At 42.5% G+C, this 5,826-nt stretch overlaps 1 long non-coding RNA gene across 1 annotated transcript; it reads left to right on the top strand.

Moving 5' to 3' along the window:
- Positions 1-2,251: 2,251 nt before the first annotated feature.
- On the top strand, positions 2,252-4,130 carry LOC130603440 (uncharacterized). Its single transcript, XR_008973170.1, has 3 exons — positions 2,252-2,570; positions 2,969-3,086; positions 3,411-4,130. It is a non-coding gene; the product is annotated as an uncharacterized LOC130603440 (long non-coding RNA).
- The last annotated feature ends 1,696 nt before the right edge of the window (positions 4,131-5,826 follow it).

Here is a 5,826-nt window from a genome sequence, read left to right as displayed (position 1 = left end):
AGGACTGCTTAACAGCTACTTTGTGGTGTGTAAACGTCTTGTGAAAGTACTCCCACCCCATTCTGAGCATATTGAGAGCTAGGATGCTGCTCACTGCTTGCCAAGCTCCGCTGAGTGGGGCAACGCTCCTGTGAGATGCACGAGAAGGGCTTCCCAAAAGGCCTAATTCTGGGGGTTTGTTTTGAGTCGGTATCTAATAAACCAGCTTGCCTGAGGAGGTACCTGGTTTTATGTTTCCAGTATTCACCAGAAAAGTTTACCCTTTGAAGGAGCTGTCAGTGCAATGTGCATGGTGTAACTCTTGAGGCAGAGATGACCCCTGACCAAACCCCGTGTGTTTGGGAGGAAGTTCAGGCTGTTATGTTGATACCTTTTTTTATCTTTTTAATGAAACCTCCTTCCTGCCATTTCAGAGGAGAGGAGGGTTTGACGTCATGTGCTGATGAGTCACTGCTTTTAACAGGCCAGCAAGTGAGGATTGAGAGTGCTGTCTGGAGCAGCTGCTTTGTTAATCATTCACAAAAAGCCCAGAGAAGGCTCAAGGGGAATGCTTGTGAATAATTAAATTTCTGTTTTCATTATGGAGACACAGTTGACTTACCTGGATCTGCTAGGATCCAGGTATTGGGAAGGGAGGGAGCAGGACAATGATCTCACTGATTTATTGATACCACTGTAAATAGCTTTTGGATAGTCATCAGTGTCAGCCAAGCATATACATGATTTAACAGTTTCATGCAAAACTTATGTAATATAGCTCTGACCGTCAGCTACATCTCACTTGCTGCAACTACTTCAACCATTGGGTATGTTTTCTAGAAGAGAGTTCTTTGAGAAGCAAATACCCTTGATAGGGCAAGACAAGGATTTTACTGGAAGGCTGGAGATCTGGAGTATCTCGTAGCCTGAAGTCATAGAATCATAGAATCCTTAGGGTTGGAAAAGACCTTAAGATCACCTGGTTCTATCCCCCCTGCCATAGGCAGGGACACCTCACCCTAGGCCATGTTGCCCAAAGCTGTGTCCAACCTCGCCTTGAACACTGCCAGGGATGGAGCATTTGTCACTTCTTTGGGCAACCTGTTCCAGTCATATATTCTTAAAGGAAGCAGATTTGCCCAGGTTTGTTCACTGATGGTTCTCCTGCTCATAAACAGCTCCTGGGGATGACTCCATCATTTTGAGCTAGTGCTGAATCAGTATCTTGGCAGGATAAATTGCACTCATCCTTGTTGTGATGAGCTTCAAACTTCAGTTGCCAATACACGATGACCAGAAAGTTCATCAAATTCTTCTTTGGATGAGTAGGACTGTTATTTCAGACAAGGTCCAAACTGGATAAATTCTTACATGGTGAATTATTCACTGCTCAAATCTTCCATTTGTAGGTTGTTTAGGTGTCCTAGACAAGAGCTGCTGCCTTTTACCCAGCGGTAGAATAAGACAGGCAGTTTTATTCCCAGAGCAATCCCACCCCCTAAATGGTGAGTTGAAGCTGCCTTAGAACAGAAGCATGCCACTTGGCTTTGACAAAATGTCAGATTCAACTCCACCTACACAGCTGTAATGCTGGGACCATTAGGGGAGTGGGATTGCCTGCAAACATTTAATTACCTATACCATGTGAGTAGGAAGTTGTTATTCTGGCTGACAGAGGAATAATGAGGAAAAAAAACACATTATGAAAACATTTGAATCTGAAGAATCTTTCTGTCTTTGGGCATTGTTTTAATGGATTTATGATACCCCACTGATGTGTGGGCAGAACCCAATTAGTTGCAGACACTGAAAGAGTAAACTTTTAAATAATTTGTTGAGAATGGAATATTTTTTTCATCCTTTAGCACTAGTGGCTAATTTACTGCATATTTGTCTTCTTTAACTGATTAGTAGAAGAGCTTAACTGATTGTGTCAACTTCTCCATACGCACATTAGCCCCAAATTCTAAAGCTTCTTACCACAGTAAAACTCACTTATTCAGTGGGCTGTGCTATTCTTGATAAATGGAAATAAATATTAGTAGATGAAACCAGATAGTATCACTGTGGAAGGAAGAGTTGTCCTAGAAATGCAATAGTTGATGATTTGCCATTTCTGTAATGAGACAACTTCCAGAGCCCATTTCTCAGTCTGCACCCAGTCTGGACCCTTTCAGAAGAGTTGGCCTTGCTCCCTGAGCAAGTACATGGTTCCTGGTGGGGCAGGAGAGGGGGCTGGCTATTTAGATGTTTAGGGGAGGCAGCAAAGGACCAGCAGAGAAGATATGTGAAATCTTACGGGGGGAGCAGCGGTTTCACTGGAATGGGTTGAAATTTGTGATGCCAGCAACATGTTGGCTGACTGTTCTGAGCTGGGAAACAAGAACCAGAAGGATGGGGAGAGAGGTGGGCTAACTAAGCAGCTGAGCTGTAGCTCTTCTGATGAGCAGCAGAATTAAATGTAGGCCAAAGGAATGCTAGAAAGGCTTCTCTGCAGAACTGGCTTTGGTGGAGAAAGCAGGTGGTCCCTGCTGAGGAGTTCAGGGATGGCTGGACTGCCTCTTTCTCAAGAGGACCAGAGATGAACCTAAGTAAGTTGCGGGTGCTGGGATAGCTGATGTGTCAGTGTGGTGAGTTTGGGGTTTTTAAGGTTTCTGTGCTGTAAGTAAATGAGAGATGATGGGTGAACCTGGGTCATCGCACATCACAGGAGACCAGCCATGGAGATGGAAACAAATCAGGACTGAAGCATGAGAACAGTATGGGAAAACCAGTAATGCTGTGCCCTTTTCACCAGGGTGACCTCGTATCTATCAGGGGACATGGGAGGGAAAAAGTTGATCTTAGAATTTGAATTTAGAGCAGAAGCACTGAAGAAATTGTCAGTGAATGGGTTATATTCAGTTTTTCAGATCATTGCCATGCTGTAGTGAATAGTGTTCTCTTTGCAAACCCATGAAAGGTATGATCAGAAGAGCTCAATTTACAGATGATGACAATGGGAGGTTCTGCATATACCCTTTCCCAATCAATCAGAGATCATGAACCAAGTGTCTGTCTTCCCTGCCGAATCACAGCCTGAGAAAAAGGATGCCCAAGGATGCCTGGTTTGTAACTTTGGTCCTTTGGTACATCCTTACTGGAGTTCTTTTTTAACTTCTGCCTTCTGAGCCTTGGAGATTCCTATGTTCAAAACCAATTCCTATTAATTTTAAGGCTTGGAGAAACTTGTATATTGAAATCTGTGATTCACATAAATTGACAACATTATAGGTTTACCTAGTTTTACTAATTACTCCAGATATTATAAGATTCAGTGTCATGAGCCACTGCGTGTGGGACATGGATAGAGCCCAGTTCGAATACCAGTTTAGGGTGGTTGTTTATACTAGCAGTAGAAAAAGTATCAGGAAAGCAAACTGTGTTTGCAGATGGAGTATATTTTGTATAGCATGCAATAGTAAAAGTCACCTTTCAGAGCTACGTTGCTATTGAAAAGTTGAGAAATATGAAAAATGGAGGAAATCAAGCAGGAGCTTACAATGTATGAGCCAAATCAAAAGGAGGAAAGCATTTAAAAAAAAACACTGTTTCTGAGGCCTCATGTCAAATGTTGACTCTACAAAAGATGTTTTTTTTTCAGTTGCTCATTAAAAAGGATCCTACTGAAGAGTTATTGTTCCCTGAGAAATCAGACATGTTGTGCGGGCAAACATATTAAAAAGAAAAGGATTTCCAGAAAGATGTGAATGCAAGAAAGCAATAAAACCTGAAGAGGTTATTAAAAGCCACCCAGAGAAATTGGCCACATGAGGTGTATTAAAAAAGACTGAGAAGCAATCGACAACAAGAAATCTTCTGGGACACCAAAGCCTAAGACTGGATGTAATCCTGATCACCTGGGAACCTCTGATCTCCCTCTCCTGGAGTCCTCACTATGTGGATGAAGACAGCTGATGGCCTTTGCCCTGATGTTCCTGCAGCTGGAGGCATTCTCAGTGGGAAGGGCTGGCAGATTTCAAAACAAGTTTTCCCTATTCTCCAGCCACATTTTTTCTCCTAATTGCAAAGCCAGCACGGTTTGTTTTGTTGGTTTTGTTGTTTTCTGAAATAACTAATTCAGCCAGCCATTAAATCTCTTGCTCTCTGTACGCAGCAAAAAAATGTGAGTTTGTCTGGAAAAATAATAATTAGAGAAAGATTAACACAAGGGACCAAACCCATCTGCAATTGAATGATGGGCTCTGGAAGCGTTCACCAGCCCAGGTCAACAGTAAAAGGAAACTGTCCAGTGGGTGCAGATATAAATTGTGACCTCAGGTCAGTGTTGCAGGGGAAGTATAAGCTCTGTGACACTGAAGGGTGTGTATCCCTCCCACAGGCTCTCTCATCATAGCAGAAGCCTGTCTGCTTGCCTGCCTTGGTGTTCATTAGCGATCACAGAGTTGTGGAGTAGGAAAAGCACAACTGGCTGCTGGTCAAATAATCAGATTTCTTCCCTCACTTCTGACCTCTCGATTTGTGCTCAGGAGAGCTCATGCAGACTTCTCAAACCTGCTGGGTCTCGAGGGCTGCAGTCCGTATCTTATGTGGCATAAGCATCAGGGCATTTGTGTAATGCTGTAGCCTATTACTTTAAATGTGTCATTATTAATTATTGACAGAGCACTCACATACTGAATTGTGATGTTTCTGCTCTTTGATTCTTCTATAAGAAAAATAACAGTTTCCAAATTTAAACTTATAAAGCTTAAAGTTTTAAAGAGATGCCTGTTCTCCCATGCCTGTTTTCTTCTAAGGTCAGGAATAAGTTTCTCTTCCAGCTTCCATCCTTGATCTGGCACCATGCAATTTACAAAGGGCTCTATGTCCAGTGTAAGCTAACGCATCAGATGACTCCAATGCATCATCTACAAGCTGTTCTCACATGTATGGTACCAAAGGCAGAAGCAGTTCTGACTTTGGTGCGGTTACTCACTACTGCCTGCTTCTCAGACCTGAGTAGCAGGCATCCTCAGAATGAGTCACGGCTTGAAACGATGCTTATAAAGATAAAATACCTGTTGCACCCGCTTCCCTGGCAGCCTGATCTTCCTGTCATGAGCATCATCCTTCTGTGCATTGCAGCAGAGATTCTGAATGTCCCTGTGAAGCTGCTCCGCATTTCGAGAGCATGGCACTTTGTCTCCTCAGAGAGACAAAGATATGCCTTTCTCTTAGATCCCAGCCTACGGGAAAACAAGGTCAACCTGATTGTTTCAGAACAGATGGCTTCCTTCCATGTAGTGGCATTTCCCTGGCTAAATGGAGCCTGACTATACTCAAATATCAAATGCAGCTATATGTGGATTTATAAGTATAGTAGCAAATTACAAGGTTAGGAGAATTTAGAACTCTGAAAAATGAGCAAATTTTAAAAACAAAAAATCACTTTAAGTTACCAGTTTTCTTTATGTATAAGAGTTCATCCTTTAAACTAAGCTAAGCTGGCAGGTAACAGGTTATTGCAGTCCCTCCTGGGGAAGGTTTTCAGTGAAAGTTGACCGGAAGCAACAACACAGGAAGACCTTGATGTATTCTGAGCCATCTCCCCCAGTGGAGCGAGGTTTTGTTGGGTTCTGTGGAAACATGAGCTAAGCCACATCTGAGCTGGATGCTAAAACACAGGGTTAACTGTGAAGCATAGGTAATGAGGCTAGAAAGTATCCAGGTAGGTTAACTGGACACAGAAAGACTAAGTTACTGTTCTGAGTAAATTCATGCTGTTGTCAGCTTTGCATACTTTTCCAAGTCCCAAAGAAATAATTTAGATTATATTAATTAATCATTTAAAATAACACTGTGCAG

This window comes from Pezoporus wallicus, unplaced genomic scaffold (assembly GCF_028554395.1).
Source record: "Pezoporus wallicus isolate ANWC-B61680 ecotype Strahan unplaced genomic scaffold, APGP_CSIRO_Pwel_v1 contig_360, whole genome shotgun sequence".
Lineage (NCBI taxonomy): Eukaryota > Metazoa > Chordata > Aves > Psittaciformes > Psittacidae > Pezoporus > Pezoporus wallicus.
Note: the sequence above shows the minus strand (reverse complement) of the source record. Positions and strands in the feature narration are given on the sequence as shown.